The sequence below is a fragment of the Sceloporus occidentalis genome, unplaced genomic scaffold (genome assembly GCF_023333645.1).
Source record: "Sceloporus occidentalis isolate IW3139 unplaced genomic scaffold, rSceOcc1.0.p SCAF_4, whole genome shotgun sequence".
Taxonomy (NCBI): domain Eukaryota; kingdom Metazoa; phylum Chordata; class Lepidosauria; order Squamata; family Phrynosomatidae; genus Sceloporus; species Sceloporus occidentalis.
This window is the reverse complement of record NW_028316984.1, coordinates 190,539,468-190,551,708: the sequence shown is the minus strand read 5'-3', so window position 1 is coordinate 190,551,708 and position 12,241 is coordinate 190,539,468.

The window sequence follows — 12,241 nt, the reverse complement described above, 5'->3', positions numbered from 1 at the left end:
TTTGCCCCTTTTGCAGAAGAGGAAATACTAAAATACTTTTTTTAAAAAAAATAGCAAAGTTTGGTTACTTTTGAAAAAGAAATACTGAAAATATACCTCTCTGAAACACTGATATTTTAAGATCATCGCAATAACTTCATAACCAAATTAAAAGTGAAGGCAGAATAATTATTTTTACTATAGTCCTTTTTGAAAAATAATAGCATGCAACCTCATTTAACATAAAAAGTCTGAATTAAATATTTATACAAATATTATTTTGTTTAAAAGAGCCAGCATGGCATAGTGGTTTGAGTGTTGCACTATGGCTCTGGAGATCAGGGTTCAGTTCCCTGCTCAAGCATAAAAACCCACTGGGTGACCTTGGTCAAGTCACACTCTCTCAGCCTCAGAGGAGGGCAATGGCAAAAGAAACATGCCAAACTCTGTGGCATAGTGGAACACTATCCTTTATATATAATGACAAAAACAAGGTTTCCTTTTGGAATTTATATTATTTTTGAATATTTTCAGGCAGTGGATAAAAAAGAAATCCATTGATACAGAGATCCAACTGTAGAACTTGCTCTCTTTTCAGAAAGTGTAGGATGTATTATTACATACTGTCACAGGATTCCCCCCCATGACTTTTTTCATGACTAGTTACTGGTTTAAAGGCATTTGTAGTGTACAGTGGGCCCTTGGTATCCGCTACGCTTTGATTCCAGGACCCTCTGTGGATACCAAAATCTGTGTATGTTCAAGTTCCATTAAATACAATGCCACAGTAAAATGGTGTAACTTCTATAAAATCAAAGTCATTTTTTTGGAATTTATATATACATATTGAAATATTTTCAAGACGTGGATGCTTAAATCCATGGATAAAGAATCTGTGGATAAGAAGGGCTGACTGTATTCTAGGGACAACAGTTTACCAATATGGAACTCCCAAAGAATGCAGAAGCGGATATGAGCTATAATAGTGTTGATATGGTATCAAGCTAGACCAATGTGTTAGCTGCGTGAAAACATGAGAAATTGACAAGAGAGTCACTGACACATTTTATCAGGGAGCCAGAAGTGGCTGCTACAGAAGTAGCCCAGTTAAAGGCATTGAAGTACTTGAGCTCCTTTAAGAAGATTTCTCGGGCAAGGAATACAATCTTCCAACATATTTTCCTGTCACATCAGAGGTGTGCATGGAGATGTTTGGTACTTAAGCCTTTTTGAAGGTGTTGTGGATAATTGTGGCTTCATGGGTATGCAAGATCTAGTGCTATATATTAGCTACAAAGGAGCTTCCTTATGGTACTCCACAATTTCTTGCAGTTGATTGATGTTCCACTGGAGTGGAATAAAGGAACTGTGTCTATAATGTAGCATGTATACAGCATTTTGAGCCAGTGTGGTGTAGTGGTTTGAGCAAAGGATTATGACTTTGTAGACTAGGGTTTAAATCCTCACTTGGCCATGGAAACCCACTGGTTGACTTTGGGCAAGTCACAATCTCTCAGCCTTTGTGGAATTGTAAACACCTTCTAAAGAAACCTTGCCAAGAAAACCCTGTGATAGATTCACCTTAGGGTCGCCATACATCAAAAAATTATTTGAAGGCACACAACAACATGGAACATTTTATAGAGTACAAAGCATTTGTCTATTTGGCAAGCAGTTATTAAAGCTCTAAGATCTTCTGGAGAGGCTCTTCTCTCTGTCCCATTGCCTTCTCAGGTGGCTGCTCCCAGACTTTGCAATTCCCTTCCTAGTGAAACTAGGATGGCTCAACCCTTGCTCTCCTTCTGCTGCTAAGTGAAAATGTTTATGCTATCAGCCTTTTAGAAACTGGCTGGGATGGTCTTTTAATTCAGTTTTTATGGGTTGTATATAGTTTTTCAAATTAGAGGGTCCCTGGGAACTGCCAAGTACAGCGATGGCAGGGAGGGACCCAACATTTGATGGCCCAATGGTATAAGGCCAGAAGGTCAACAGGCGGAGCATAGATCCAAGATGCCACGTGGGGGGTGGGTCAAAGGCAACTTAAGGTGACCCCAACCCCACATGTGCCCTTCTTCCACTCCAGTTGTGATGTAGGTAGAGCTCTGAAACCACCTCGCTAAGGTTTCCACGGCTCTGAGGTGGGGAAAGACTTGACCCTTGAGGTGGACCTGGGATTTGCCCCCACTTCTAAAGTTATATGGCTTGGGTGGGGGTGCCTAGGTCCACCTTCCATTGAAAGCCCGGCTGGGGGGCAGTCCAGTAAAATGGACTGCCCTGTGGGGGCAGGTGTTTTACCCAAGGGAAGGCTGGGGAGGTAGTCAGGGGTGACACTTGGCCCCAGCTGATCCCGCATCAGGTCTCTCCCCTATGTTATCATCCAAGATTTACAAATGTTAATAAATAGGTCAATAAAGTGGCCTTTGTTTAACCCATCTTCCTTGTTTGGTCTCATTATTCGCTTAGACGACAAGACTCTCCTAGCCCAACGGTTAGAGGACTACGGAGAGGCGATACGAGCAGCAAAGAACTCGTTCTATGGTGCTCGTATCGCGTCCGCGGAGTCGCGTCCAGCAGAGTTGTTCAGGGTAGTCAGGGAGCTCACTCAGCTCCCTCCTGCCCTGAACCAGATCCTTGAACCTTCTAAGGCCTGCTGTGACTTATTTAATGACTTCTTCGTGGATAAAACTTCTCGCATAAGCGAAGGTCTTAACGTCGACTTTCAGGCAGAACCTAATGTAGAGGCGTCCAGGGCCTCCGTGGACTTAGTTAAGCTGGATCGGTTTGAGTCGGTTAGTACCGAGGATGTGGACAAGATCCTCGGAAGTGTTCGGAAGACAACCTGCTCTCTCGATCCCTGTCCCTCGTGGCTAGCAGCCCAGGGGGGACCGGCTGTAACGTTATTGTTACGCCGGATAATTAATACATCTCTGAGGGAAGGGCAATTTCCATCTGTTCTTAAATTGGCCGTAGTAAAACCTCTGTTAAAAAAGCCCTCCCTCGACCCCCTGGTGTATAATAATTATCGGCCTGTTTCACTGCTGCCATTTCTAGGGAAGGTGATCGAGAGGGCGGTTGCAATCCAGCTTCAGGGGGTCTTGGATGAAACGGATTATCTAGACCCATTTCAAACTGGCTTTCGGGCAGGTTATGGGGTTGAGACGGCCATGGTCGCCTTGGTCGATGATCTCCGTCTGGGCATCGACAGGGGAAGCGTGTCCCTGTTGGTGCTCTTGGACATCTCAGCGGCTTTCGATACCATAGACCATGGTATCCTTCTGGGACGCCTGGCAGAGGTGGGAATCGGGGGCACTGCGCTCCAGTGGTTCCGGTCCTACCTCTCCGGGAGGTCCCAGATGGTGCAGCTGGGAGACGTGTGCTCCGATGAGAGGGCCCTTAAAACTGGGGTCCCTCAAGGAGCCATTCTGTCTCCCATGCTATTCAACATTTACATGAAACCGCTGGGAGAGATCATCCGGAGACATGGGGCGCGGGGTTATCAGTACGCTGATGACACCCAAATAATCTTCTCTATGTCTCCGACTGATGCAGTGACTGAGGATGGCGTCTCTCCCCTTGTGGCCTGTCTGGAGTCAGTAATGGGCTGGATGAGGGAAAACCGACTCAAGCTGAATCCAGAGAAGACGGAGGTACTCGTGATAGGTTCCCCTGGTCCAGGAATGGCGGTGGTTCCACCTGTCCTGAACGGGGTCACGCTCCCTGTGAAGGACTCCGTGCGCAGTCTGGGGGTGCTTCTTGACTCGTCCCTTCACCTGACTGCTCAGGTGAATGCGACGGTCAAGAGCACCTGTTACCAGCTTCGGCTTCTTCGCCAGCTGCGCCCATACCTGGCCCAGAGGGACCTTGAAACTGTGGTACATGCCCTGGTAACCTCGAGATTGGATTTCTGCAATGGACTCTACATGGGACAGCCCTTGTACCAAACCCGGAAGCTTCAATTGGTGCAGAACATGGCTGCAAGGCTGGTCACTGGTACATCCAGGGCCAGCCATATAACACCGGTTTTAAAAAACCTCCATTGGCTGCCCATTCGCTTCCGGGCGCAATACAAGGTGCTGGTAATGACCTATAAAGTCCTAAATGGCTTGGGCCCAGGATACCTGAAGGACCGCCTCTCCCCATACATTCCGCCTCGCACCCTCAGAACATCTGGGCAGCAACTCCTTAGGGTTCCCGGGGCGAGGTTATCCTCCACGTCTAGGAGGTCCTTTTCCATCGCCGCCCCGGCCCTTTGGAATACGCTGCCCATAGAGCTCCGCTCAGTTACCTCCCTGGCCCAATTTAAGCGGGAGTTGAAGACTCATCTGTTTAAAATTGCATTCCCCGATTAAGTCCTTATAGGCCCCCCCACCGTAAAGGCCGCACAGGCAATGGTTGGCTAACCCGGGGGCATTTGTTGTTATTTTATTCTGTAGTGTTTTGTAATTTTAAATTTTGTTGGCTGGAATGTTTTTATGTATTTTTAAATGTTGTGAACCGCCCTGATCTTACGGAAGGGCGGTATACAAATAAAACATTTATTATTATTTATTATTATTATTATGGTGGCACATCAAAAATTAATTCTCCTGTGCCCTGATCACCAGTGATCTCTTGGTGCAGCTCTTGCCTGCTAAGGTAGACTTGAGAAGGCATTTACAGTAATGGCAATAGTACCACAGTCATGACTATGTACAAATGCATAACTGCAATACAGAATTTGTTGTTGTGTGCCTTTAGGTCATTTCTGACTTATGGTGACCCTAAGACAACCCTGTCATGGGGTTTTTTTTGGCAAGATTTGTTCAGAGGAGGTTTGCCATTGCATTCCCTTGAGGCTCAAGCCACTATGCCATGCTGGCTCCTGCTAACCATTAAGTAAACAATGTCAAAGACAAGGCCAGGCAGTAGGACCCAAGCAATAGATTCACGTTACAAGGAGATTCTAACTAATCATTGGGGAAAACTTCCTGACTACCTCAGAAGGTGGTGGACTTTCCTTCACTGAAGGTTTTTAAATAGCAATTGGGTTCTTGCATGGCAAGGTGACTGCCAACTCTATGATTGTATGATTCTATGGTCAAGCAACACTGAAGCTCTAGAAGTGTATCAGTACACATGGGTACTAAAGGACTAAGAAGGTAATGAAAACATGACTACACCAGGGAGACCACGCCAGGTGACACCACTGGTCCCCAAACATCTGTCTTTGGACAGAAATGAATTGTGGTGTTCGCTTGCATCCCTTTAAAATGCTGAAGAGATGCTGTGAATGGGGGAAGGCTCAGCGGGAAGAGAAAGGAGAAGGCCCACATTTTTTAATAATTAAAATTTTAAAAATTATTTTTAAATAATAATACTAATAAGAATAAGAAGAATAATAAATTAAATTCTTTTCTTTTCTACATTATTCATTTAAACTTTTCTTCAAAACATCACATCTTACCATATTTTCACTTTAACCACATGAAACTGTGTACATGTAAATATATTTAGACTGTGCATATGATATTGTAATTTAAAGGTATACTTTTAATTTTGCTAGTTGTTTAAGTCAGAATTATTGCAAGAGTAATGACATTCAGTGATATATAGGACTAACCTTAATACAAAAAATATTGCTAAGGATTCTGTATGGTGTGGTGTGTATGGTGTGGTGTTGGAGGAGTTTAATGGGAGGAATGACAACATGAGTTTCCACACAAGGGTAACGCTAACCCTAGTGATGCCCTGCCAGTTTACTACTAGGAATGAGGAGAGGAGCTTGTACGATTTTGGACGTCACAGACCGAAAATAACCTGGCGAGGTCCTGGACCCAGTGCTATTCAACATCTTTATCAATGACCTGGATGACCGAATTGGGAGCATACTTATCAAATTTGCAGATGACACCAAATTAGGAGGAATAGCTAATATTCCAGAGGACAGAATCAAAATTCAACATGAGCTGAATAGACTAGAAAGCTGGGCCAAAGCTAACAAAATGAAATTCAACGTGGAGAAATGTAAGGTACTGCATTTAGGGCAGAAAAATAAAATGCAGATATATAGGATGGGGGACACCTGGCTGAATAAGACTACATGTGAAAGGGATCTGGGAGTCCAAGTAGACCACAAGTTGAACATGAGTGAACAGTGCAATGCGGCAGCTAAAAAGGCCAATGCAATTTTAGGATGCATCAATAAAAGTATAGTGTCTAGATCAAGAGAAGTAATAGCACCACTATATTCTGCTTTGGTCAGGCCCCACCTGGAATACTGTGTCCAGTTCTGGGCACCACAATTCAAAAACGACATTGAGAAAGTGGAACGTGTCTAAAGGATGGTGACTAAAATGCTGAAGGGTCTGGAAACCATGTCCTATGAGGAATGACTTAGGGAGCTGGGGATGCTTAACCTGGAAAAAAGAAGGTTAAGCGGTGATATGATAGCTCTGTTTAAATGTGTGAAGGGATGTTATACTGAGGCGGGAGCAAGCTTGTTTTCTGCTGCTCCAGAGAACAGTACCCGGAACAATGGATACAAGCTACAGGAAAAGAGATTCCACTTCAATATTAGGAGGAACTTCCTGACAGTAAGGGCTGTTTGACAGTGGAACACACTCCTCCTTCAGAGTGTAGTGGAGTCTCCTTCCTTGGAGGTCTTTAAGCAGAGGCTGGATGGCCATCTGTCAGGGATGCTTTGATTTGGATTTTCTGAATGGCAGGGGGTTGGACTGAATGGCCCTTGTGGTCTCTTCCAACTCTATGATTCTATGATTCTATGGCACGTTACAGGCCGCCCCTTTGGGGTGGCCTGTACCCGCCCCTTTCCCCGGCGGATCAGGGCCTCAGCTGCCACAGCGGCAGCCCTGAAGCCTTGATCCACCGGTTTTCCAGGCCGCAGGAAGCGGCAAAAGGCTGCTTCCTGTGGCCTGGAAAGGGGTGTCCTTGGGGGTTCAAGCCCCAAGGACACCCCAACAGCAGCGGGGAAAGGAGAAAGGGGCCACTTGGCCCCTTTCTCTTTTGTGACGCTGGCTCAGCCGTGTAAAGGCTGTGCCAGCGCCACAAACCCAGGAAGGAGCTCCGTTTTGGAGCTCCTTCTTGAGCCACGGAAAGGGCACCAGGACGTCATGTCCTCACTGCCCCATTTGGAGGCGGCACAGTCGTGATGTCCTAATGGCAGCGCCCATGTAGAATGGGTGCTGCCATTTTGTACGTACTGTGTACGTACTAGGGTTGGGGGCATCTGAAAGAGACGCCCCTACGCAACCCTAGTACGTACAGAGTACGTAGTAAAAGGCCCTTCTGGAAAGGGCCTATGATTCTATGATTTTATGGACTATTGTGCACCTTGATTTGGGTGAAGTGGGGGGGGGCTTCATTGGCTACTCCCCCACTAGGTAGTAAAATGGCTTGGGACACATTTGCCACACCCTATGGACTGATGTCAAATGTGTGGCCCCTCCCTTGAAGATGTGGCCAGTAGCATACATAATCCCAGTTCCCCCTTGTACCTCCATTACCCAAGTACCCTGAATAAGGCTTAAAAGGATAGTGTGAAGCTCAAGTATGACTCATATATGCAAGAAGTGGGCCTAGTCCCAGCTGTTACACAGCTCCTAGTGAGCCAAAACTCAAAGGGAAAAAGAATGCTGTATTCTTATCATTTCAAAGATGGACAAAGTGAGGTGCTGAGTGCTGACATAGTTTTCCAGGGCTTTCAATAGCGCCCTGGCCAAAGGACCAGCAAAGAGAATAGAAAGTTGTTTGCTGTTCTCAAAGAGATTCTGATTTTCTAGCCAAGATGGTGGGGGCTGTGAGAACCCATTTCTCGCAAGGATCAGTTGGCAGCTGCCTTGCAAAAAAATACAGATTCTGAGAAGGGAACTGAGGCCAACAATGGCAAGTAAAGTGTTCTTATGCAGAAGGAAAGCAGAGGTGTTAAAATCCATTTTCCCATTGCTTCCTGAAAGATTCCTCCATGTCCTGGGTTGCTGAAGAGGGTCAGAAAATGGCTTCTTTTGCCTTAAAAGTGTTCCACTATGTGGTGGATCTAGTCAGCCCACACCTCTTACTTTGGTAGGTTGCATACTACTAGAATTCCCAGGCCATGCTGGTTGGGAGATTCTGGGAGGTGCTGTCCCAAAAATATATATTTGCTTGATTGGGCATCACACAGGCTACCTTTGCTTTTTTGGTGGCATCTGCAACCAGCTACCCTCACTTAATGCTCTCCCCAACATCAAGACAAAAGCAGAGTGAGGAGTTTCCCCCCTTCCTTTCTAGAAGAGAAGGAGACACTCTGCCAACAGTGAGGTGAGGCAATTTTTACTGGGGCATAAAGTCAAAGCCTTTCACTGCATAGATCATGAAAGGCTATGGAATGCCCTTAAAGACATGGGAATGCCAACACATCTGATAGTCCCGATGAGGAATCTGTACTCAGAACAAGAAGCTATTGTCAGAACTGAACATGGAGAAACAGAATTGTTCCCAATTGGCAAAGGAGACAGACAAGGCTGCATCTTATCACCCTACACAAAATATTGCTAAGAATTCTGTATCGTGTGGTATAGAAGGAGTTTAATGGGAGGGGTGACAACATGAGTTACCACGTAAGGGTTACACCAACCCTATGATGCCAGTGCTGCTGGCCAGATCTTTTGCATGCCAAAACTGACCACATACACTGCCAGAGGCTATATTTTCAGCATTGGTGTGACAGAAACAATGTGCAGAGCAATCTAGAGCTCTTCTCCCCGACAACCATAGAATCGTAGAGTTGGAAGAGACCCCAAGGGCCATCCGGTCCAACTCCCTGCCATGCAGGAAATCACAATCAAAGCATCCCCAACAGATGGCTATTCAGCCCTCTGTTTAAAGACCTCCAAAGAGGGAGACTCCACCACTCTCCGAGGAAGTGTGTTCTACTGTCAAAGATGTGTGTGTATATCAGAATGGTTCCCCAGAATCTCTGGGGCTTGCCATCCCCTCTTGCAAAGTGAAAAGTAGCATGGACTGAAGGCAGGGAACAACAGAGGCAGAGGAATCAAAGCTATTCATATGCTTAAGAGGATGGATGTTAACTCAGTGTGTCAAGAGATGAAGAATTTCTCTTGTGTCTCTTGTGTGAAAATCACCCCCTCCCCCCGTTCTTTTTTTACAAAACACAAAGTTCCATCTGTGCCGTCTACTTTGTCAGGAAGTCCTCCTTTATCCTCCAAGCAACGCCATGTGGGCTAATACAGGGTGTTAGCATGGCCCCTTCCTTCCTTTCTTCTTTAAAAGGCGTCAGCCCACCTGGCCTAATTAAGGCCTGGGACTTCATCCCTCGTCCTGCTTAACAACTGCTGGGTAGTGAAAGATTTTAAGGGAATTGGCAGATATCCGATACACGGCCGAGCAACCACGTTCAAAGGCTATATTTGATCCTTGCCTTTTCTTTTCCTTTTTGCCATGAGCCCACCTGCTCGCTGCAGCTCTTTCTATCAGGTTCGTCCTCCGAAAAAAGAATCTTATTAATCTTGCAGGGAAGTTCAAGTTACACAGGAGCTATGTGGTGGGCTGGGATCGTTCTGCTCAATTGAAGATGGTGGCCGGGGATTGTTTTCTTAAGATTTAAAGTCTCCTGTATTAGATTTGTCTGGATAAGACAGTTGCAGATGACAGGGGGGAGAAAAAGCAAATGGGCCGAGTGAGGTGCGGGGCATAAAATACTGGGGTGGGGGCAGGAGTTGGCAAAGATGGAGGAGCATAGTCCATCCTTTCTATTACTTGGCCTGTAGGATAATACTCTTGCTGTGTGCCTTCAAATCATTTCTGATTTATGGTGACCCTAAGGCAAACCTGTCACTGGGATTTCTTGGCAAGATTTGTTTGGAGTGGGTTTTGACTTTGCCTTCTTCTGTGGATGAGAGAGTGTGACTTGCCCAAGATCACCCAGTGGGCTTCCATGGCTGAGTGGGGTTTTGACACAGCACATTGAAAAACTGCATTATAGATGAGAGACATGGCCCTTTTAGTCGGGAATAGCATGTGCTGCATGAAAGAAAAATCATAGGCCCGGTACAAACAGGCTCTCAGTGAAGCCCTCGTCATGTGCTAGGGTTGCCTCAGGGTGAAACGCCCACACACCCTGCAACCCTAGCATGTGATGAGGGCGTAATAATGGTGTCGTTCTGTGTACATGGGTGCCGCCATTGTTACATAAGCACCACATGGCGTCCACATGGCACCATGTGGCGCTTATGTAACAAGCGGGTTATGGAGTTGAGACTGCCATGGTCGCTTTAGTCGATGATCTCCGTCTGGGTATCGACAGAGGAAGTGTGACCTTGTTGGTGCTCTTGGACATCTCAGCGGCTTTCGATACCATTGACCATGGTATCCTTCTGGAACGCCTGAGGGAGTTGGGTATCGGGGGCACTGCGCTCCAGTGGTTCCGATCCTACCTCTCGGGCAGATTCCAGATGGTGCAGTTGGGGGACACTTGCTCCTCTAAGAGGGAACTCACATCTGGTGTCCCTCAGGTAGCTATTTTGTCCCCCACTTTGTTTAACATTTACATGAAACCACTGGGAGAGATCATCCGGAGACACGGGGTGCGGTGTTATCAGTATGCCGATGACACCCAAATATGCGTCTCAGTGTCTCTGACTGATTCAGTGACTAAGGATGGGGTCTCTCCTCTGAGTCGGTAATGGGCTGGATGAGGGAAAACTAACTCAGTTTGAATGGAGAGAAAACAGAAGTACTGGTGATAGGTTCCCCAGGCCCGGGGAAGGAAATTTATCCACCTGTCCTGAATGGGGTCACACTTCCCCTGAAGGACGAAGTTCGCAGTCTAGGAGTACTTCTGGATTCGTCCCTGCAGTTGACATCTCAAGTAGAGATGCGACGGTCAGAAGTGCTTCGTATCAACTTCGGTTGATACGCCAGCTGCGACCCTACCTGGGCCAAAGGGACCTTGAAACTGTGGTACATGCTCTGGTAACCTCTCGCTTAGATTTCTATAATGCGCTCTACATGGGGCAACCCTTGTACCAAGCCCGGAAGCTTCAGCTAGTACAAAACATGGCAGCCAGATTGGTCACTGGTGTTTCCAGGTTTGACCATATAACACCTATTCTGAAAGATCTGCACTGGCTGCCTATTCGCTTCCAAGCACAATACAAGGTGTTGGTTATTACCTATAAATCCCTACATGGCTTGGGCCCAAATTACTTGAGGAACCACATCTCCCCATATAATCCGCCCCGCACACTCAGAACAACTGGGAAGAACTTGCTAGAAATTCCATCATCTAAATATGCTACTACATCCCAGACAGCCTTCTCAGTAGTGGCCCCACAAATCTGGAACAATCTTCCTGAGGAACTCCGCCTGATCACCCCCCTAGAAACATTCAAAAAGAGGCTAAAAACTTTCCTCTTCTGTCAAGCCTTCCCCTCTGGAAAATGAAGTTGTGTATTTTGATTCCATTAACCTTCTGCCTCACCCTTTTGAATGATTGTTTTAGATTTGTATATTGTATATTGTGTTATTGGTTTTATCTATTTTATGATGTGTTTGTAACTGGTTTTAAATTTTGTGTACACCACTTTGATCTTCTGGAAAAGTGGTATAGAAATAAAATTTATTATTTATTATTATTATTAAGTGTGGTGCCCTTTTCGCGGGTTCTTTTTCCACCGGAGGGAAGCTGCACGGTTTGGCAGCTGCAGCTTCCCTCTGGTGAAAAAACAGACGCCGGCAGGCTGCCGTTTTTCGGCAGTCTGTACCGCGCCATTGAATCATAGAGTTGCTGTGTCATCTCATGATTTAGTCAAGATATGATAATCTCAGTTTGGGATACATACACCAGATTTAATTAATAAGAGAGCCTGTGTGGCATAGAGGTTTGAGAATTGGATTGCGACTATGAAGATCAGGGTTCAATTCCCAGCTTGGCCATGAAGCCCATTGGATGAACTTCTGTTGCCCCATTCTCTCAGACTGAGGGGAAGGCAATGGCAACCCTTCGCTGAACAAATCTTGCCAAGAAAACCCCATGATAGGGTTGCCTTAGGGTCGCTATAAGTCAGAAACAACTTGAACTGGGACACAAATTTCACTCCTCTTACAACAGGTATTTCTAGCATGGTTAAGTTATAATCAATATTTTGAAAACTCAGAACATCCACTTTATACTCGTGATAGGTTCTCCTGGTCCAGGGATGGCGGTGGTTCCACCAGTCCTGAACGGGGTCACGCTTCCCGTGAAGGACTCTGTACGCAGTCTGGG